Raw genomic sequence first — 23,914 nt, 5'->3', positions numbered from 1 at the left:
CTGAAAATGTTTGACAGCCTCCCTGGATATGTCTACCTGAGATACCACCGTGGAACCCATCTCATTTTTAATCTCCCATATGGAATTTAATTCTCGCCTTTTATTTGCGAACCAGTGAAAGAATTTAGTGTTCTTATCCCCCTCTTTAAGCCATGTGACTCTCCTCTTTAGTTTCCGTGAAGCCTCTTCAATAGCCAGCAGGTTTTGTTATATTTATAAAGCCTTTGGCTATATCAACCACATTAATATTTTTAATGTGGTTGTACTAGTATAATATTTAAATGATAAATAGAAAGAAATAATCATTATTTGTTAGATAAAAATAATATAATGTTTTGTTGAATTTAGGGTTCTGTGATCCATATCAAGTTTTTGAGAAGAGTTTTTGGCGAAAATCACAACATAATTCATTTGTCAACCCGTTTCGAATCGACAAGTGTGGTTCATAATCAGGGCAAGTTGAAGAACCAAGAACCCTGTAGAGTAGGTTATCAAACAACTACATTTGAGGAAGAACCGCTACATTTGACTAAGAAATGGCTACATCACACTAGATAACTTGACAGGGCCAAGAGATGTGGAAAAGGAAATATAATTAGTTAGTTTTATTTCTTTTCCGATTAAATTTAAATTACTTGCATTCAACTAAATTGAGAGTAGACTAAGAATTAACTAATGGACTTTTTTAATCTTCAAAGACTTATATTAATATTATTATATGAAATAATAAGAAATAATAAATGAGTAATAACTAAATAACCTAATTAGTTAGTTCGTTCTTTCACTTAATTCTTAGTTTAATAAAAAAATGAACTATAATAGAAATGTAACAATTTCTATTAGAATATAAAAAATAAGCGATGGAAAAATAACTAATTTGAATTCATTAGTTAATTCTATTTATAATTTTATTTATTTATATTTATTTTACTCAAGGTATAACAAGATTAAAGGTATAACAATTTTTTATTCATTTATATATAATGTTAAATAATTAGGGCTTAAGTTTTTTTAGAACCCATTTAAAAACAACTAATTTTAATTTTAAGTAAGAATAAATTAAAATTAAAATGAACAAATAAATTACTGAATAAAAAACCAAAGAGAAGAAAAGGAAAAATGGAAAAACAATCTAGAGGACGGGAAAGGACAACACAAGGGGCAGTGTAAGGCCTCCGGGCGATGGTGCGACGGGCGCCGGGCGAAGTCGCCGTGCACGAGGGCGCGGGCAGGTGCGCGGGCGCACGACGGGCACGAGACGAACGGGCGTGCGACGAACGAGCGTGCGACAATGTGCGGAAGAAATGCAACATTTGTGCGAGTCATATGCGACAAAACCGTGAACGATGGTGCGACACTTTTGAAATGCAATGAAGTGTTGAGCGCTTTATACAACGATTGGAAGGGAGCTTGCGGTGAGGGCAAGCCGACTTGGAAAGAGACCTTTATGGGTGCATTGTGACTATTTTGGGGGTCGGCCAAGGGGCTACCACCCACATGTAACCCACGCAGAAAAGGTATAAGTGTATGAGCGTTGGAGCTCATAACATATCAACTCAAGCACTTCGCTCTAAAAGAAGTACGCAAGTCTAAGTGCGCAGTTTTACCGGGGTAAAGCGCATAGCTCATGCGCAGGACTTGTAGAACGCACAAGGGTGATTTGCACTTGGTGGTTTAGACGAAGGTTGGGCAAGGTGTGCCCGGGGTGGTTCTAAAGTGCAGGTTTTGGTGTAAGACTTGGCATGGGATTTTAGGTGGCTCGGGTGAGCACCGTCCTTTGTGCAAAAGGTGCACAAGACTGTTGTAAAAGGCAGGTTGCCTCTCTTTGTAATATTTGGCTAAGTGTGAGACTTGGTTCGGCAAGACACACTTGTATGTTGTAAACTGATATTTTTAATATATTGTCGGGCAGACTCACATCACGGGGAGTTGCCCCTCCCCTTTATACTTGTTGCAATTGTTGATGTTCTTGTTATAATTGATATGGATAATGAATGAGTATGGGCTTCATTAAGTATAAAGGATAATTGCATGTTTACTTGGTTGCAAAACACAAGCTAAGTAATGTTAATGTAAAAGTAGGCGTAGTCTACGAATGTTAGTATTGGTGAAAAGAAAGCATTCGGTGGTGCCGCACCTTGCTACAAGCGGTTGGAAGACTACCGCAGGTGTAGGGGCGTGACAGGCAGGGGCGGCGGTGGCTAGGAAGAAAGGGCAAGGATCCAACAACTATTAATTTCCAACAGTCATACCTATTTGAGATTGCTTAGTTTTTTTTTCAGTTTTTATGGTTTCCCTAAATTTCCCAAATGAAAAGGTGCAATCTTGGCAATATCACGGGCCTCCTCAATACATATGTGATGTTGTCTTTTCCACGTCTTCTGCTAGGGCGGAAGATTGGGTCCTCCCATGTAGGACCCGTGTTTTATGTCCGTTGAGTGCTTATAAATTCTTTGATTAATAGAGCCGACAGTCTCTACTGTGGTGGCAGCTAGAGGGGCGGACCCCCCCTGACCGCTGGGTCTGCTCTTGCTAAAATCATAGGATCTTAGCATACCCGACTTGCAGGTGGTTGGTTATGCTCTTGGTGTTATAGTGGCAACAATGAGGTTTGATCCTGGGCCTCCCGTGGATTAAACTTGATAGTTACCGATTCACCATGTGGTTAAAAAGAAAAAAAAAAAAAAAAAAAAAATAGAGCCGACAGTCTCACCAACATAGGGGGTCCCATAGAGACATTTACGGATCTAAGGGACCTAAGAGAACTACGGATGGTGTTCAAGAGTCTAAAAATTGAAAAAACATTATACCTCCTTTAACCGAATACTTTAGCATAATAAAAATGAATACAATACACTGTTTAATAACAATATTAAATGAGAAAATGATACACGTTCAGTAAAAAAAAATGAACGGAAAATAAAATGATGTTTAATAGAAAAAAAAATAAAAATGAAGAGATAGTAAGCTAATCTATAGAGATTTGTAACAAAAATGAACACTACTGAAATATCCCACCGCACTCTAAAGAAGATACTCACATGCTCACACATGCCCGGTTAGTGATAATGCTTAATTAGATTCTGAGATAGACAAGAAACCAGATGAGTAAACGGAATTTCAAAGTATTTTTTCCTTTCCATGAAAAACAATCCCAATTTTCCGGATCACTTTCCAACTAATTACAGGGGCTATTTTCAGGCAATCACGGAATTTATAGTAAAAATAGAAGCCATTGTTTCCAGTAATTTACTATGTCAACACACCATCACTCCATTAAGGATTTCTAAAAAGTCCATATTGGCAATTTGGCGTTATCATCCCCCAAAACACAAATTTCAATAAAAATCAGTCCATTTAAGTGCATATACAGTCAAAACAAATCAGGAGACACAGTATGTAAATACATGCATCGAAATATCGCCCTAAAGCTAAGGAGGCGAGGTGGGCATTCTATTTTTTTCTAATTAAATTCGGCTGCCTCATTGACAGAAGTTCAGAAAACATTGTAGAACATAAAAACAAATTTATCACATACCAATTTCTAACTTTCAAGAACAGGGCACAATTGATCCCACCACCTGGTAAAAAATCTGAAAATGCAGTGCAGGGCATGATAGTTACAATGTCAGATTGAGGGCGGCAGGGGGGTGGGGGACGGCAAAGAATGGTTGCTGAGCCTCTCGATGGCAGTAATAAAGGCATGAGAACCCAGCCACCCATCTCCATTGGCCTTCATAGATAGATAAAGCTGGTGATTCAGTGCAGTCCCCGGCAGAGAAACCCCCATTTCCTCAGCGCCCTGCAACGCCATTCCCAGATCTTTAACCATATAATCTGCAAAACCCCCAGGCGCAAAATCCCGGCCGATAACCCTCGCTCCAAACAGATCCATGACCTTCGATCCCGCCGCTCCCCGGGAAACAGCCGATAAGTACTCGGACACATCCAGCCCAGCTTTGTCAGCAAATACCAGGCCCTCGCTCAGACCTCCCAGGTTCGCCGCAACCGTAATCTGATTCGCTATCTTGCAGCTCTGGCCTGAGCCCGGAAGCCCAAGATAAGTCGCTGATCCCATAGCCCTAAACAGGGAGTCGAGCTTCGCCACAGTCTCCGCACGGCCCCCCGCCAAGATAGCCAGAGTGCCGTCCTTAGCCCCTTTGTCCCCGCCAGACACCGGCGCGTCCACGGATTCGCAGCCTTTAGCTCGGGCTTCTTCAAAGATTTCTCTAGCAAGCGAGGGCAGGCTGCTGGTCATATCGACCAGGACAGTTCCACTCCCGGGGGCCACGCCGGAGAGTATGCCCCTAGTTCCTAGGACAACCTCGCGGACATCAGAAGGGTTGCTGAGCATTGTAAAGATAACGTCGCTCCGTTCCCCAACCGCCACGGGCGAATCCACCAAAACCGCGCCCTTTTCACAAAGCCCTTTGATTTTACTGGGCGTCCGGGCATATACTGTTATCTGGAAGCCGGCGGCCTGCACCCGCTCACACATTGCAAACCCCATCACGCCAGTTCCCACCCATCCCACTCTCGTACGCCCTGCCGTAAACTGTTCTTCCCCCATTCTCACAGATCCACGGTTCAAATCTTGGCAACAGACAAACAAACAAACAAAATATCTAAGTACAAACAGAGACACCTATGAAATCCAACCCCATTGTCAGGCCTGGTTACAGATTACACCCACAGCAAACGAAGAAAAAGGAGAGCAGCAGGACGAGAAGTATGGACTCAAAAACACAGACAAGCTTCCACACAATGTCATCAATGCCAGGCAACCGGATTCGAAACCAACGCGTATCCATTTTCCACCATCCAAAACCCCATTCCCTGGGCGAACCCCGCAATTTCTGTCTGATGCCCATTTCCTTCGTTCCTCCCCACTCTGCCCTCTTGTCGTTACCTTTCATATCAATCAATCAATCAGTGTGTGAGTGAGTAATAAACGGCTATGGCCGCCAACGCCAACACGCAAACGTGTCCAGGAAGAACCCAAGGAAAGCGAACGGGTGGAAATAATCACTCAACAGCTCACTTAACTTTTCTGAGTGGCAAAGAGTAGTAGAACTTTTTTCCATGACTTTTTCAATGGTGAAAACCTGGTAAGATTTTGATTAAAGTTGGCAGAGATTTTTGTAAACCTAAAGTATATTGCTTAAATTTCAAGATTTTAAGTATTTGAGAAATTTTCTATAACACTAAATGGATTTCCAATATTAAAATCATAATTCAAACATTACTGTAACAAAATTTATGGAATTTGTTTTTAACCATCCAAACAATTCTTCAGCGTGTAAACTATACCTATTTATCATTATTAAATAATTAACCAATAATGATATTGTTATCATTATTAAATAATTAACCAATAATAGGTTAATGGTTCGCTGTATTGTTAACTGTAACTGTTATTATTAGTTGTTATTTATTTATTTATAAATGAATTGAATTATCACAATTATATAAAAAACTTATGTGCCAGCTGTCTATAAATAGAGAGAGTTTCACTTCTGTCAATTACTTGGATTCTAAGTTATTAATTTGTTTTATTATTCAGAAGATAAACTCTAACCAGTGTCTATGAATAGATAGAGTTTCACTTCTGTCGATTACTTGGCTTCTAAGTCATTAATTTGTTTTATTACTCAGAAGATAAACTCTAACCAGTAAAAATAATTTTAAATCATAAACCAAAATCAATTTTCCCTATATTACAAATTCATCGAAATATTAAAATTATAAAAGTCGTCATCAAACCATGGTTTTTAATTATCAAATATTATCCAACACTATTAAATCTTTGACAGAATGAACCAGCTTGTGAGATCTGGCGACGCAATGGTGGCCCGTGGGCCGTTCCTCGCCCCCACAATCGAAAACCGATAGATTATGACCCTTTTTTTCGATCTTTGCGTTTGCTGTCGGAAAAACAAAAAAATTCCCACGAAATTTCTCCTTTTTTTTTCTGGTAATTTGGTAAAAGGGGAGTGATGCAATTAGGGTTGAAATTTGGTTTGTTTTTATTTATTATAATTTTTTTTGCATTTTACATTTTTATGTTTAAAATTTTGCTTTTCTAAAATGATGTTATGATAATAAATTTTCACTAATAAATGTTTAATTAAAAAAATTAGTTTTCGATAACATAATTATGTTAAAAAAATAACCATAACCATAATTTACAAATGATTTATTAAATTTTGAATTTTTTTTAGTTTGTCTAGTTGTATGTGAACCTCAAGTGGCTTGAGCCCCGATCTAGGGGCATCTAATCCATCAAAATGATGACTCGGTTTTTTTTAGCCTTTTTTGTGTGTCTAGTTGCCAGGCTGACTCGATTTTTCAGTGTTTTTTGTTTGTCTAGTTGTAACCACACCAAATGTAAGGGGACTAGATTTTTTAGCTTTTTTTGTTTGTCTAGTTGTAACCACACCAAACCTAGGGTGACTAGATTTTTTTAGCTCTTTTTTTTTGTTGCCATAGCTTTTTTTGTTTGTGTGACTCGATTTTTTATTTTATTTATATTAAAAATAATTACATAAAAATGATATTCATATAACATGGAAGTGATTAGTGATTAATTTTAATTTGAAAAAATAAAAGTATCTCTTAATTAAAAGAAATCAATTTTGTAATAAAATTTTCAAAAGTGGGTATGGGAAAAGCCTCAAAATAGTTGAAAGAATAACTTCAGCGTAAATCACATATTAGTGTGGTTCATCGTCAGGACGATGAACCACACTAGACACTAGTTGGTTCGAAAAGTCGACAAATGTTTGTCTGCATGTGATTTACTCCGAAGTTATTCTTTCAACTATTATTGATCACAGAAGCCTCAATTCAACTAGCCTCAAAATATTATGGGATGAAATAATTTGATATTTTTGTGACTCTAAATTGAAAATAGAAACATTCTCTTAAAATATTTAGCATATATTCATACTACATTTCATTTTCAAAAAATCTATTGACAAACTTCTTAATATTTTTTTGAATATAACTATAAAATCCTAATTTTTTTTAAAATCCCATAACCAAATTCATAATTATCATTATCATATACTTTTGTTTACTTGAACTATATAATTTTAACCGAATAAATATAAATATATATTATTATAGTTTAATATTGCAACACATTATTTAAATATTTAATATTAAATATACTTCTAGTGATTTCGTATTTTTATTTATTAAAATATAATGTTTTAATAATTAACAATATTTTTCTTTTAATTAATTTTTAATTTTTAATTTTTTTTCTTTTTAATTTTGACTTTTTTTCATAAAATTATTTAAATTTAAACTAAAATAATTAATTTTTTAAAATATATTTTAAAAAATATTAAAATAATAATTAGGAGATTATATTAATGATCTTATTCGAAACTTATATTTTTTTCCAAATAAATCTGGTTAACAATTGGTTTTTAACATTTTACAATTTGAGTGGGTCTAATGGTTACGAGCATGTGCTTCCTCTTAAGAGGTCAAGTGTTCAAAACCAGAGGGAGTAGAATACATATGTCTTAGTAAATCATTGCCGAGAGGTAGGCCCCTTGTCCCACAAACAAAGGGGTCTCATACACCAATGTGGTGTCTGGCTTAGTCGTGACCTTAAAATTAGATAATAATAACTATTATTATTATATATTCATAGACCTTGAAGTAACTATTACAAAATTATATAAATGCTTGTGATTAGTATACAAATAAAGAAATCAAAATCTTTTTCTTTTTCCCTAATGTTGTTAATATAATTGGTTTTTAACGTAAGTTTGAATCTCATGATGGGGACACCTATATTTTGGTGTGGCAACAACGTTGAACGGTGCGTTAGGCCTATGAAATCAATAGGTATTTTACCAACCATTTATGTGGTGCAGTCGATAATACTTTTCAGAAAATTTGAGAGCTTCCTTCGGGTATGTGTGAGTGAATAGTTTATGAAGCATTGACTGTATGGATGACTAATTGAAAGCATATGAAGCAACATAGTGCACATGAAAGCATATGGGAAAATTGCTCGTCAAATTCCACTTGAAGAGTATAGTTTTTATGGGGCGAGATAAAAGGGGTGCTTTTACAAATAGATAAACCATATTTTTTACACTTTTATGAGAGAAGCTCTTATTATTACTTAAGCATAGGCACAATATGTGATGCCAATTTATGCTCCCCTTAAATAATAATAATAAGCTCATCTCCATTTTCTGAAAACTCACTCTAAGAAACAAGATTTAAAAATATGTATTAATTGAATCAATTTCAAAATACCCCACTCTCACACATAATAACCCATTGCAGCTTTCTCATTGGTTATAAGGTATTTTTTTTAAAGCGTTATTATGATGGGAGATTAACCCACTTTCTTCTTTAGCCATGATTAATACGATTACTATTCAACATTTCCGCTGCTTGCCGATATGTTATTGATATAGGGTTACCATTACTATGTGATGACTTAGTGATGTGGTCTTTTGCGCTTGCCGAATACACCTTCTGCACATTCTTGTTTATCTCACCGATGCTGATTAGGAAGATAAGGTGGTTGTTTTAGGTAGGTGTAACAAGTAGTTTGTCACACTCCACAGTAAATAAAAGAAAAAAAATTTATATGGTGGTAACCTTATTGTCACGTGGACCTTATAAACTCGATCCTAATAACCATAAACAATATATATTTACTTGTAATTATTTAAGCACTAACCGTGCCACTATGAGGTTTCCATATGATTATTAATCACCGAGCTTGGTGTTATCATAAGACTTATGGATTCGAATCCTTAACGATTCTCACCATTCAACTGAGGTCAACGGAAAAGGCCACCGGTTGCTTTCCGATCTGTTTCCATGCCAAGTGTGGTCGGGAAACTAAATGGCCTTACCTACTCTGGCCAGGTGTCAACCGCCGGACAGAGACCATGTGAAACTTTGGAAAGTCTGCCGGGTTCGCGCGCCAACTGACATACAAGGGACGGTGAGGATTCTCTCCTTTGATCTGAGGGTCAATATCGTTTCAGGGTTTATCGGTCTCATAAAGCCCACCGAGTTGTTCTTCGCGGGTTCATTTGCACTTGGAGGAAGGCCGAGCCCTCGCTCCCAAATGGCGGTTCTAACCCTGCAAACTATGCCAGGTTGCGGCAAGCTAGCACAGGTATCTGCCACTTCAACAATAGCTTCGACTGTACATTCTATTGTGTATAATACTGTGCATTCTTATCAGGTTTACATTGTTTGGGTTGATACATTCATGTTTAATTCCACTGAACCTTCATGTGCAGGGCGTGCTTCAAACCCTTACCACTCAGGAATGGATTGGAATGATGTTGCCAAAACATCCCAGGTACTGGACCCTCGCAAACTACACAGTAGTTAAGTCAATAGAATAGGCGGAAGTAACAGGTAGATTTCTATGTGTTTCTCTCGGCCTGAGAGGGGTTCCTCACGGCATTCTTCAATGTGCTGATTCAGGGTTTCACCTTCGGCTGAACCTTAGCTAGGATGCGAGGTCGGCTTTCCCATGCCGGTACCTGCGCCTTCTCTGGTTTACAGTCTCTGTGTTGTATTATTTGATATCATTTGTATATTTATGTTCAGGGATTCACGGCTTTCCTCGCCGGACTCTAAAGAAATAAATCCTGGCTTCTATTGTTTGGGAAATGTGCCATTTTGAATGCCCTGAGTTCATATCAGACTCTGGTTCTTGGAGTACTTAATGTACAGACTTTTGTGGCACTCACCCGGGCTATTTGTCCACTGTTAATATATGGTTAACTTTTTCGTATGCCTGCTCAATATATTATGCATATTTCCATTCGAGTTTCTGCGCCTACCGTTTGTTCATTGCACATATATATTTATATGCTCCATTGGTTCGAGCTTTTAAATGTAATATTGCAAGTCCTTTCCATTCCAATGTTCTATATTTACTGCTCTTTTCGTTATGGAAACTTTGTTTCTCACTTAACAGGCTGAGACGTAAACCTTTCGAGGGTTTCGCCTCCATAATTTCTGTTATAGTTTATCAGGGTTTATATGGAAATAACGACTGTATGGCCGTCTCTACGGCGGTTCTGTAACGCCATGATACGTTGATATGTATTTTATGTTAAACAGCTTTAGTTTAACTTGTTCCTGTTTAATATATTTATTTCATTTCAAGCTTTAAATACAGCCAAGGGTTCCATATTGGAACGGCCGAGATCTCCTCTTGAGATGGTCGAGGGTTTCATTTTTGGAAACGGTCGGGGGTTTCATCCATACCACGAACCGTTTCCACAGGCTCACGGCATGCCCGAAAGTATTAGAAATAACTGTTAGATGTTATTTATCAGTTTTCTATACTCTTATAATGTTAGTTTTGTACAGAACCCTGCTTACGGTTGACAGGAAAATACTTCATGCTTTCGCATGTTCTGTGTATTGATATGAACCCACAGGTTCTATGTATTGTTTCTATGTTTCAGTTTTCAATATGGTTTGAGCATTATTCTGATACACTACATGTATCACCTTCACGCGGTTAACCTAAATCTTTCTGTTACAGTTATTCGCATTAGACTTTTATATGCACTTGCATTGTTCTTAGAATAACTATCATGAATCTTTGTTCTTCAGATATCTGACTTGCCCTCTGCACAGTCATTTTTACAGATATCAGGCATTATTCTTTACACAGTTATCATGCTTGTTTCTTTTACAATTATTATGCAAAGAATATAACAGATAGATCCTAGTGTTTGATTAGCCAGTCTCAGGCACTTTTAAACACTTGTCATGATATTATATACATGTTGTCCCATTTAATCCTTAACAGATATTCAGGTGCAGTCATACCTTCCATATAGGCACCAAGCATACCAAAACAGTAATTTAATTCAGAGGAATAACACATACCTGGTCTATTAGACACTCGTAGTTATATCTCCAGAAGTTCACCTGCAATTTAAAGATTTGCTCTTATCCACCCAGCCATGAGATCCAACGCTATGTTGGGTTCTCCCCCCGAGCAGTCCTGCAGGCCTGCAACCCTCAACAGGTCTATGCACAGTTGTGCTAGGGTTATCTGGTCCTTACCAGACTTAACCCTCCTTTTCTTTCTCTTTTTCCTTCTTCAGTTTCTCTCCCTCTCTGTCCTCACAGCCCTCAACAGGTCTATGCACAGTTGTGCTAGGGTTATTTGGTCCTTACCAGACTTAACCCTCCTTTTCTTTCTCTTTTTCCTTCTTCAGTTTCTCTCCCTCTCTGTCCTCACAGACCCGCCTTCTCCATCCACCTACTCTTCCTCCCCTGTTAGGGTGCTTGCTGATCCATTTAACCAATGCCAAGAATTAGTTATAACTGATATGTAATTTAAAATTACTTTTACGCAAGTTTGATTAACTGATTGGTAATTTAAAATTACTTTACGTGGGGTTAATCACAATAGGTATATTACATACTCCCCCCCTTAACAGGAACACCGTCCTCGGTGTTCATCTTTCGTCGGAATTGATATTTTACTTGTGGTATTACCATCTAATCCACACAAAATATGATCCTTTCTCTTTGTAACCAACGACTTCATTCCAAGAAAAGACGACAACAAAATAGTAATGATATAGTCATAAGAAATATCATTAGTTATAAGCATCAATAGTCATAATCATTCGTAATTTGCAACAATATGCAACTTCTAATCGCCACCACCTGGCCCTTATTCATTCATAATAAACAATTCTCTGTGTCAACTTACCATAACTTACCATCTTATGCTTGAAAATCATGAATACTTTCATGTAAGCCTGTCAATAGAGGTTGGACAATTCTTCAACCTTCCATGGTAAGTAGTTCCTGCAATATATGACTAACAAATTCAACCAAATTCAACCACATTAGTCACTATATTTTGAGTCAAATGAGACACTTTTGACTAGCAATCAATTGTGCAATGTTAGATGCTTTCTAAATCACAGTACTTTACAAGTACTTAAAGAGCACTAACACTAATCATCAAATGATAAATCACTGCTCACGTGCACACTGAACGAATTCTCACTAAAGACATCCGTAAAGTACTTCAAGAAGTACCAAAAGAGCACCTAGCTCGCTAATCATCAAAACAGTCAATCACTGCATCAAGCAAGAATTGTCTTAGCTCCCACTAAGATGTTCACAACATTAATAACACAATAAAGGAATTAAAATTTCCATTTATTCCTTATTGAGCACTAAGCTCATTTCTTATTAAATGTGCATAACATATTTTACACAACTATATGTAAAATTCATTTTTAACATAACATATGGCTGATTAGTTAATTCCTTAGCCATGAGTCCACAATGGACTTAAAGAATTTCCAACCCATGGAAACTGGTTCTCACAACCAAATAGAGTCTTTTTCACATCCAGACAGTTTCTTTGATAGAGACCTTACCAGGTCTAATATGGAATTCCACTGGCCAGCCAGCTCAAGAATTCCAGGGAGAGGAAATCTGGGCAAACAAGTACCATCAACCCTTCCGGGCAGGTAGCTCCCATCAGCCCAACTCCGGGCAGACAAGTACCATCAACCCCTCCGGGCAGGTAACTGTCATCAACCCAAGGCATTCAAGCCTTTCACAATCCGGGCAGACAAGTACCATCAACCCAACTCCGGGCAGGTAACTGTCATCAACCCAAGTATCCACAACTGTCTGCCATGTTAAATTTCTCTTTTATTCCTCTTTCTCATAGTAATTTACACAATGAACCATATGAACATTATCATTAACATAACAAACATGCATGTATGCCATGCATTTACACTTAACCCCCGACATGGGTCCACAACATCAAGTTTGATGGAAAACATATCCATCATACACGTTGTATCCATGCAAATTTTCCAAATAACATAATTCATGCATATCATATAACATCATTCTTTCTCATTTATAATTGCATTTCACATTGCAGCAATTTATGTGATGAGTTTTCTTGTTGCCATTAAGCTACCACTACTTAATCCCATCAGCAACGTTAGTTATAAATATGCATCAGTTAACACGTATTCCATTTCCCAGAATGTTCATGCATACAATATTGTCATGTATAAAACATATGCAAATACTCATTAATGTATAAATATCAACAACAGTTGAGTTAATACTCTCAGCATTCCCAATTTTGCCCTAGTCTGTTGTTCCAATTCAAATCATCATTAATGGGGTATTTTCGTACGTTTACTATGGCTAGCTTTAGTCATGCATCGTTAGTGTAATTAAACATAATTTCTCTAACATACAAGAACATAACTCTTATGTCACAATGACTAATCTTTGTGCATACTATTGTTTATCGTATAAGCCCTTCTTTAATGTATGCAACACTTATTCCCTTCACTAGAAGACCACCATCATTTCATACGACAAACCACATTCCTCTTTCTTAAAGGAAGTCATTTTAATCCTCATTTTTCTATCTTCCGATGTGAGGATTTCTCAAGATTCCCTTTCAAGAAGTTATTAAAGAGGTCTATCTTTCAGCATAAAAACCAAGATACAAAAACAAGGTTTACTTATCCTTTATGCATCAAATCAAGCAATCAACACAGCTCTTCCAACAAGACAATCTCTCCAAGAGATTATTATTTTCAAGGAAGCTATCATGACCACTTTCTCTAGTACGCACAGTCTCATAATTCCAAAGTCAAAATAGCTACCACTATGCAACATGTGTTCTCCTAACACAATTACTTTACTTTAATGCACATAGTTCTTTTCATGAAACAAGTAAGGATTTTGGTTCTTGTATGAACACTATTCTAATGTGTCTTTAAAGGAAGAACCTCTATTTCCATTTTCAAGAACTCTCATAAAATCCTTTATTTTCATACATGAAGTATGCATACTCTTAGGATGAGACTATATTTATGTATATAGGTAATATACTCTTTCCTCAAGAAATTAGGGATAAATATCTATGTGCCTAGAAGCACATCCTTAGTTATCTTTTATCATGCATGTAATGCATAATCATTTCACTAGAGCTTAGAGACTAACTAGAATCATAATGCAATTAGCATATATATGTATATATTTTCAAGAAGCTTTTATCAAATAAAGATACATATTTTAATTCAAGCAAACTTGGCCACCTTCCATGCTATGTTCTCAGGACATTTATATACCTCATCCTCTTTCTCAAGAAGATACTTGGCTATATTTAACAAGGATTTTATAGACCAGAGACAAGCATTCCACACACAAGACTCACGTGGAATCTTTCTAATAGGAACTACCTATTTTATTTACCAAGACAACATACAAGATAATCAATCTTTAACTGCATGCCTTAACACATTTTCTTTACCAAGAAAATCTATAAAAGAACCATTCTTTTATTGCATGCATTCAAATACTCTCTCTATTAAGAAATCATGTAAAACATTCATACGTGTTCTTCAAGTAAGTGAACAAGACACTTATCTTATCCTTGGATCAACATGCATAACTAACAAGTTAGACCACTCCTACCGAAAGCAATTGCTCTACTTATGCAATTAGAAGCATAATCTCCTAAGTGTCACACATGCACTAGAGCTACCATTTGGTGCTATATGCAACAACTATCATAACACTACTATGTGACCATTTCAGAATAATGAGTTCAAGGAGACATTATGAGAATCATTAATGTCAACACTCTATAGTTATCATTTTCCAACTCCTTAAGCATGGTCAAAGGAATACTCACATGCACATCGAGCGCTTATCTAGTCATCCCAAGACTTAGAGTCTTCCGCAAGATTCTAACACTCAAAACTTGCTTTATCTGGTCATTACCAAACTTAGCGAGTTCTTTTTCCCATCTCCGTCTGTCTCTACAGCACGGTCTTCTTCCTTCTCCTTGCTTCCTTTTCCTTTGGAAGCATCTATGGTTGGGGAAGGTAATTAGAGTTTACTGACAACTGTATTAACACAGGTAGTCTATTTATGAATAATTATCACATGTAATTATACCATGAATGGGTCCTAGAAATGTTACCCACTGAACATGCCTCTACCCTTAACTTCACACTGGAATGCAACATGCATAAGAAATCCATCATTCCCGTAGCAGAGATAAATTCAACCATCATTTAATCGAGGCTCCAATGGTTTTTATCTCCCAACAAGTAATGATTAACGTCAGCACATACCATGCTAATGGATTTCAGTTAATTAGAAGGCAATCATCATTAAAACTATTAGGACATAAGCATATACTATTCATCATGCATTCTCATGGTGAATATAATTAAGACTCTTCTCATAAACAACTAGAACTATAGCACAGAGAGAGTAGAATCTTCACACACACATTTCATGCATGTGTCATCAATCAACTTTACTTGTTTACGAATTGTAGCAATCTTAGTCCAATTCCATTAATGCATAAAAATTCTATGGGTTAGTCATACAACACTAACCAATCTCAACTACCAATCATCTTCATGCATCCATGACAAGGCTAAATCAAAAGTTAGTTATGACACTCAAGTCTCGCTGCTTGACCCATTGCATGTTTTTTTTCAATATCTAAAGGGGTTCTTCTAATGTTTTTTTTTTTTTTAAACAATTTTTCATCCTATTCAAGGATGTTCCCCCTGATTTATATTCATGCATTGGTCTATTAGGTTTCGTTCATTGTAATTTCAATCTAGTTCAATATATGTATTGTTGGTATTGCCATATGTGCAAATCAAAAGTTGGTAGTTGATCGTCACTTCCTCAATGAGTGTTCAATATTGTTCTTAAGTGCGACAAAAGTTTCATTGTCTTTTATCCTCATCAGGAATCCAACGTTATGAACGTAGTTATGCAACAACTTATTACCTACTTCTCAAGAAGTTATAAACATGAATCACACCTGTCATGCCAAAAGTAGTGTACGACATAAATGAATATGCGAATGATTAAACTCATACCTGAGTTAATGCCTACTGATGGCGTACTTCAATACCTTTCTGCTTACCAATTCCCTAAGGCGCCAGTATTGCAACCTTTAGCTCTGATACCACATTGTCACACTCCACAGTAAATAAAAGAAATTTTTTTATATGGTGGTAACCTTATTGTCACGTGGACCTTATAAACTCGATCCTAATAACCATAAACAATATATATTTACTTGTAATTATTTAAGCACTAACCGTGCCACTATGAGGTTTCCATATGATTATTAATCACCGAGCTTGGTGTTATCATAAGACTTATGGATTCGAATCCTTAACGATTCTCACCATTCAACTGAGGTCAATGGAAAAGGCCACTGGTTGCTTTCCGATCTGTTTCCATGCCAAGTGTGGTCGGGAAACTAAATGGCCTTACCTACTCTGGCCAGGTGTCAACCGCCGGACAGAGACCATGTGAAACTTTGGAAAGTCTGCCGGGTTCGCGCGCCAACTGACATACAAGGGACGGTGAGGATTCTCTCCTTTGATCTGAGGGTCAATATCGTTTCAGGGTTTATCGGTCTCATAAAGCCCACCGAGTTGTTCTTCGCGGGTTCATTTGCACTTGGAGGAAGGCCGAGCCCTCGCTCCCAAATGGCAGTTCTAACCCTGCAAACTATGCCAGGTTGCGGCAATCTAGCATAGGTATCTGTCACATCAACCATAGCTTCGACTGTATATTTCATTGGGTATAATACTGTGCATTCTTTATCAGGATTACAGGTTGAGTTAATACATTCATGTTTAACTCCATTGAATCTTCGTGTACAGGACGCGCTTCAAACCCTTACCACTCAGGAGTGGATTGGAATGACATCGCCGAAACATTCCAGGTACTGAACCCTTCGCATACATTACAGTAGTTAGGCTAAGATAACAGGAGGAAGTAACAGGTAGATTTCTATGTGTTTCTTTCGGCCTGAGAAGGGTTTCCTCACGGCATTCTTTAATGTGTGACTCAGGGTTTCCACCATCGGCAGAACCTTAGCTGAGATGCGAGGTCGGCTTTTCCATGCCGGTACCTGCGCCTTCTCTGGTTTACAGTCTTTTTTGTATTATTTGTTATCATTTGTATATTTATATTCAGGGATTCACGGCTCCCCTCGCGGGACCCTAACGAGATAAATCATGGATTCTGTTGTTTGGGAAAGTGCCATTTTGAATGCCCTGAGTTCATATCAGACTCTGGTTCTCGGAGTACTTAATGTACAGACTTTTGTGGCACTCACCCGGGCTATTTGTCCACTGTTAATATATGGTTAACTTTTTCGTATGCCTGCTCAATATATTATGCATATTTCCATTCAAGTTTCTGCGCCTACCGTTTGTTCATTGCACATATATATTTATATGCTCCATTGGTTCGAGCTTTTAAATGTAATATTGCAAGTCCTTTCCATTCCAATGTTCTATATTTACTGCTCTTTTCGTTATGGAAACTTTGTTTCTCACTTAACAGGCTAAGACGTAAACCTTTCGAGGGTTTCACCTCCATAATTTCTGTTATAGTTTATCAGGGTTTATATGGAAATAACGACTGTATGGCCGTCTCTACGGCGGTTCTGTAACGCCATGATACGTTGATATGTATTTTATGTTAAACAGCTTTAGTTTAACTTGTTCCTGTTTAATATATTTATTTCATTTCAAGCTTTAAATACAGCCAAGGGTTCCATATTGGAACGGCCGAGATCTCCTCTTGAGATGGTCGAGGGTTTCATTTTTGGAAACGGTCGGGGGTTTCATCCATACCACGAACCGTTTCCACAGGCTCACGGCATGCCCGAAAGTATTAGAAATAACTGTTAGATGTTATTTATCAGTTTCTATACTCTTATAATGTTAGTTTTGTACAGAACCCTGCTTACGGTTGACAGGAAAATACTTCATGCTTTCGCATGTTCTGTGTATTGATATGAACCCATAGGTTCTATGTATTGTTTCTATGTTTCAGTTTTCAATATGGTTTGAGCATTATTCTGATACACTACATGTATCACCTTCACGCGGTTAACCTAAATCTTTCTGTTACAGTTATTCGCATTAGACTTTTATATGCACTTGCATTGTTCTTAGAATAACTATCATGAATCTTTGTTCTTCAGATATCTGACTTGCCCTCTGCACAGTCATTTTTACAGATATCAGGCATTATTCTTTACACAGTTATCATGCTTGTTTCTTTTACAATTATTATGCAAAGAATATAACAGATAGATCCTAGTGTTTGATTAGCCAGTCTCAGGCACTTTTAAACACTTGTCATGATATTATATACATGTTGTCCCATTTAATCCTTAACAGATATTCAGGTGCAGTCATACCTTCCATATAGGCACCAAGCATACCAAAACAGTAATTTAATTCAGAGGAATAACACATACCTGGTCTATTAGACACCCGTAGTTATATCTCCAGAAGTTCACCTACAATTTAAAGATTTGCTCTTATCCACCCAGCCATGAGATCCAACGCTATGTTGGGTTCTCCCCCCGAGCAGTCCTGCAGGCCTGCAACCCTCAACAGGTCTATGCACAGTTGTGCTAGGGTTATCTGGTCCTTACCAGACTTAACCCTCCTTTTCTTTCTCTTTTTCCTTCTTCAGTTTCTCTCCCTCTCTGTCCTCACAGCCCTCAACAGGTCTATGCACAGTTGTGCTAGGGTTATCTGGTCCTTACCAGACTTAACCCTCCTTTTCTTTCTCTTTTTCCTTCTTCAGTTTCTCTCCCTCTCTGTCCTCATAGACCCGCCTTCTCCATCCACCTACTCTTCCTCCCCTGTTAGGGTGCTTGCTGATCCATTTAACCAATGCCAAGAATTAGTTATAACTGATATGTAATTTAAAATTACTTTTACGCAAGTTTGATTAACTGATTGGTAATTTAAAATTACTTTACGTGGGGTTAATCACAATAGGTATATTACATACTCCCCCCCTTAACAGGAACACCGTCCTCGGTGTTCATCTTTCGTCGGAATTGATATTTTACTTGTGGTATTACCATCTAATCCACACAAAATATGATCCTTTCTCTTTGTAACCAACGACTTCATTCCAAGAAAAGACGACAACAAAATAGTAATGATATAGTCATAAGAAATATCATTAGTTATAAGCATCAATAGTCATAATCATTCGTAATTTGCAACAATATGCAACTTCTAATCGCCACCACCTGGCCCTTATTCATTCGTAATAAACAATTCTCTGTGTCAACTTACCATACCTTACCATCTTATGCTTGAAAATCATGAATACTTTCATGTAAGCCTGTCAATAGAGGTTGGACAATTCTTCAACCTTCCATGGTAAGTAGTTCCTGCAATATATGACTAACAAATTCAACCAAATTCAACCACATTAGTCACTATATTTTGAGTCAAATGAGACACTTTTGACTAGCAATCAATTGTGCAATGTTAGACGCTTTCTAAATCACAGTACTTTACAAGTACTTAAAGAGCACTAACACTAATCATCAAATGATAAATCACTGCTCACGTGCACACTGAACGAATTCTCACTAAAGACATCCGTAAAGTACTTCAAGAAGTACCAAAAGAGCACCTAGCTTGCTAATCATCAAAACAGTCAATCACTGCATCAAGCAAGAATTGTCTTAGCTCCCACTAAGATGTTCACAACATTAATAACACAATAAAGGAATTACAATTTCCATTTATTCCTTATTGAGCACTAAGCTCGTTTCTTATTAAATGTGCATAACATATTTTACACAATTATATGTAAAATTCATTTTTAACATAACATATGGCTGATTAGTTAATTCCTTAGCCATGAGTCCACAATGGACTTAAAGAATTTCCAACCCATGGAAACTGGTTCTCACAACCAAATAGAGTCTTTTTCATATCCAGACAGTTTCTTTGATAGAGACCTTACCAGGTCTAATATGGAATTCCACTGGCTAGCCAGCTCAAGAATTCCAGGGAGAGGAAATCTGGGCAGACAAGTACCATCAACCCCTCCGGGCAGGTAGCTGCCATCAGCCCAACTCCGGGTAGACAAGTACCATCAACCCCTCCGGGCAGGTAACTGTCATCAACCCAAGGCATTCAAGCCTTTCACAATCCGGGCAGACAAGTACCATCAACCCAACTCCGGGCAGGTAACTGTCATCAACCCAAGTATCCACAACTGTCTGCCATGTTAAATTTCTCTTTTATTACTCTTTCTCATAGTAATTTACACAATGAACCATATGAACATTATCATTAACATAACAAACATGCATGTATACCATGCATTTACACTTAACCCCCGACATGGGTCCACAACATCAAGTTTGATGGAAAACATATCCATCATACACGTTGTATGCATGCAAATTTTCCAAATAACATAATTCATGCATATCATATAACATCATTCTTTCTCATTTATAATTGCATTTCACATTGCAGCAATTTATGTGATGAGTTTTCTTGTTGCCATTAAGCTACCACTACTTAATCCCATCAGCAACGTTAGTTATAAATATGCATCAGTTAACACGTATTCCATTTCCCAGAATGTTCATGCATACAATATTGTCATGTATAAAACATATGCAAATACTCATTAATGTATAAATATCAACAACAGTTGAGTTAATACTCTCAGCATTCCCAATTTTGCCATAGTCTGTTGTTCCAATTCAAATCATCATTAATGGGGTATTTTCGTACGTTTACTATGGCTAGCTTTAGTCATGCATCGTTAGTGTAATTAAACATAATTTCTCTAACATACAAGAACATAACTCTTATGTCACAATGACTAATCTTTGTGCATACTATTGTTTATCGTATAAGCCCTTCTTTAATGTATGCAACACTTATTCCCTTCACTAGAAGACCACCATCATTTCATACGACAAACCACATTCCTCTTTCTTAAAGGAAGTCATTTTAATCCTCATTTTTCTATCTTCCGATGTGAGGATTTCTCAAGATTCCCTTTCAAGAAGTTATTAAAGAGGTCTATCTTTCGGCATAAAAACCAAGATACAAAAACAAGGTTTACTTATCCTTTATGCATCAAATCAAGAAATCAACACAGATCTTCCAACAAGACAATCTCTCCAAGAGATTATTATTTTCAAGGAAGCTATCATGACCACTTTCTCTAGTACGCACAGTCTCATAATTCCAAAGTCAAAATAGCTACCACTATGCAACATGTGTTCTCCTAACACAATTACTTTACTTTAATGCACATAGTTCTTTTCATGAAACAAGTAAGGATTTTGGTTCTTGTATGAACACTATTCTAATGTGTCTTTAAAGGAAAGAACCTCTATTTCCATTTTCAAGAACTCTCATAAAATCCTTTATTTTCATACATGAAGTATGCATACTCTTAGGATGAGACTATATTTATGTATATAGGTAATATACTCTTTCCTCAAGAAATTAGGGATAAATATCTATGTGCCTAGAAGCACATCCTTAGTTATCTTTTATCATGCATGTAATGCATAATCATTTCACTAGAACTTAGAGACTAACTAGAATCATAATGCAATTAGCATATATATGTATATATTTTCAAGAAGCTTTTATCAAATAAAGATACATATTTTAATTCAAGCAAACTTGGCCACCTTCCATGCTATGTTCTCAGGACATTTATATACCTCATCCTCTTTCTCAAGAAGATACTTGGCTATATTTAACAAGGATTTTATAGACCAGAGACAAGCATTCCACACACAAGACTCACGTGGAATCTTTCTAATAGGAACTACCTATTTTATTTACCAAGACAACATACAAGATAATCAATCTTTAACTGCATGCCTTAACACATTTTCTTTACCAAGAAAATCTATAAAAGAACCATTCTTTTATTGCATGCATTCAAATACTCTCTCTATTAAGAAATCATGTAAAACATTCATACGTGTTCTTCAAGTAAGTGAACAAGACACTTATCTTATCCTTGGATCAACATGCATAACTAACAAGTTAGACCACTCCTACCGGAAGCAATTGCTCTACTTATGCAATTAGAAGCATAATCTCCTAAGTGTCACACATGCACTAGAGCTACCATTTGGTGCTATATGCAACAACTATCATAACACTACTATGTGACCATTTCAGAATAATGAGTTCAAGGAGACATTATGAGAATCATTAATGTCAACACTCTATAGTTATCATTTTCCAACTCCTTAAGCATGGTCAAAGGAATACTCACATGCACATTGAGTGCTTATCTAGTCATCCCAAGACTTAGAGTCTTCCGCAAGATTCTAACCTTCAAAACTTGCTTTATCTGGTCATTACCAAACTTAGCGAGTTCTTTTTCCCATCTCCGTCTGTCTCTACAGCACGGTCTTCTTCCTTCTCCTTGCTTCCTTTTCCTTTGGAAGCATCTATGGTTGGGGAAGGTAATTAGAGTTTACTGACAACTGTATTAACACAGGTAGTCTATTTATGAATAATTATCACATGTAATTATACCCTGAATGGGTCCTAGAAATGTTACCCACTGAACATGCTTCTACCCTTAACTTCACACTGGAATGCAACATGCATAAGAAATCCATCATTCCCATAGTAGAGATAAATTCAACCATCATTTAATCGAGGCTCCAATGGTTTTTATCTCCCAACAAGTAATGATTAACGTCAGCACATACCATGCTAATGGATTTCAGTTAATTAGAAGGTAATCATCATTAAAACTATTAGGACATAAGCATATACTATTCATCATGCATTCTCATGGTGAATAAAATTAAGACTCTTCTCATAAACAACTAGAACTATAGCACAGAGAGAGTAGAATCTTCACACACACATTCCATGCATGTGTCATCAATCAACTTTACTTGTTTACGAATTGTAGCAATCTTAGTCCAATTCAATTAATGCATATAAATTCTATGGGTTAGTCATACAACACTAACCAATCTCAACTACCAATCATCTTCATGCATCCATGACAAGGCTAAATCAAAAGTTAGTTATGACACTCAAGTCTCGCTGCTTGACCCATTGCATGTTTTTTTTCAATATCTAAAGGGGTTCTTCTAATGTCTTTTTTTTTTTAAACAATTTTTCATCCTATTCAAGGATGTTCCCCCTGATTTATATTCATGCATTGGTCTATTAGGTTTCGTTCATTGTAATTTCAATCTAGTTCAATATATGCATTGTTGTTATTGCCATATGTGCAAATCAAAAGTTGGTAGTTGATCGTCACTTCCTCAATGAGTGTTCAATATTGTTCTTAAGTGCGACAAAAGTTTCATTGTCTTTTATCCTCATCAGGAATCCAACGTTATGAACGTAGTTATGCAACAACTTATTACCTACTTCTCAAGAAGTTATAAACATGAATCACACCTGTCATGCCAAAAGTAGTGTACGACATAAATGAATATGCGAATGATTAAACTCATACCTGAGTTAATGCCTACTGATGGCGTACTTCAATACCTTTCCGCTTACCAATTCCCTAAGGCGCCAGTATTGCAACCTTTAGCTCTGATACCACATTGTCACACTCCACAGTAATATAAAAGAAAAAAAAATTATATGGTGGTAAACCTTATTGTCACGTGGACCTTATAAACCTGGTCCTAATAACCATAAACATTATATATATGCTTGTAATTATTTAAGCACTAACCGTGCTACTATGAGGTTTCCATATGATTATCAATCACCGAGCTTGGTATTATCATAAGACTTATGGATTTCGAATCCTTAACGATTCTCACCATTCAACTAGGTCAACGGAAAAGGCCACCGGTTGCTTTCCGATCTGTTTCCATGCCAAGTGTGGTCGGGAAACTAAATGGCCTTACCTACTCTGGCCAGGTGTCAACCGACGGATAGAGACCATGTGAAATTTTGGAAAGTCTGTCGGGTTCGCGCGCCAACTGACATACAAGGGACGGTGAGGATTCTCTCCTTTGATCTGAGGGTCAATA

At 36.9% G+C, this 23,914-nt stretch overlaps 1 long non-coding RNA gene and 1 pseudogene across 1 annotated transcript; one reads left to right on the top strand and one right to left on the bottom strand.

Annotated features, from left to right (window-relative positions):
- Positions 1 to 3,314: 3,314 nt before the first annotated feature.
- On the bottom strand, positions 3,315 to 4,713 carry LOC149169872 (putative 3-hydroxyisobutyrate dehydrogenase-like 1, mitochondrial pseudogene; annotated as a pseudogene).
- A 4,315-nt stretch (positions 4,714 to 9,028) lies between these two features.
- LOC149169871 (uncharacterized) lies at positions 9,029 to 17,238 on the top strand. The gene is made up of 3 exons (XR_016259417.1): positions 9,029 to 9,163; positions 16,737 to 16,798; positions 16,928 to 17,238. It is a non-coding gene; the product is annotated as an uncharacterized LOC149169871 (long non-coding RNA).
- Positions 17,239 to 23,914: the final 6,676 nt, after the last annotated feature.

This window comes from Pinus tabuliformis, chromosome 4_2 (genome assembly GCF_031772625.1).
Source record: "Pinus tabuliformis cultivar Carrire ecotype Pingquan chromosome 4_2, CPIR1, whole genome shotgun sequence".
Taxonomy (NCBI): Eukaryota; Viridiplantae; Streptophyta; class Pinopsida; order Pinales; family Pinaceae; genus Pinus; species Pinus tabuliformis.
Note: the sequence above shows the minus strand (reverse complement) of the source record. Positions and strands in the feature narration are given on the sequence as shown.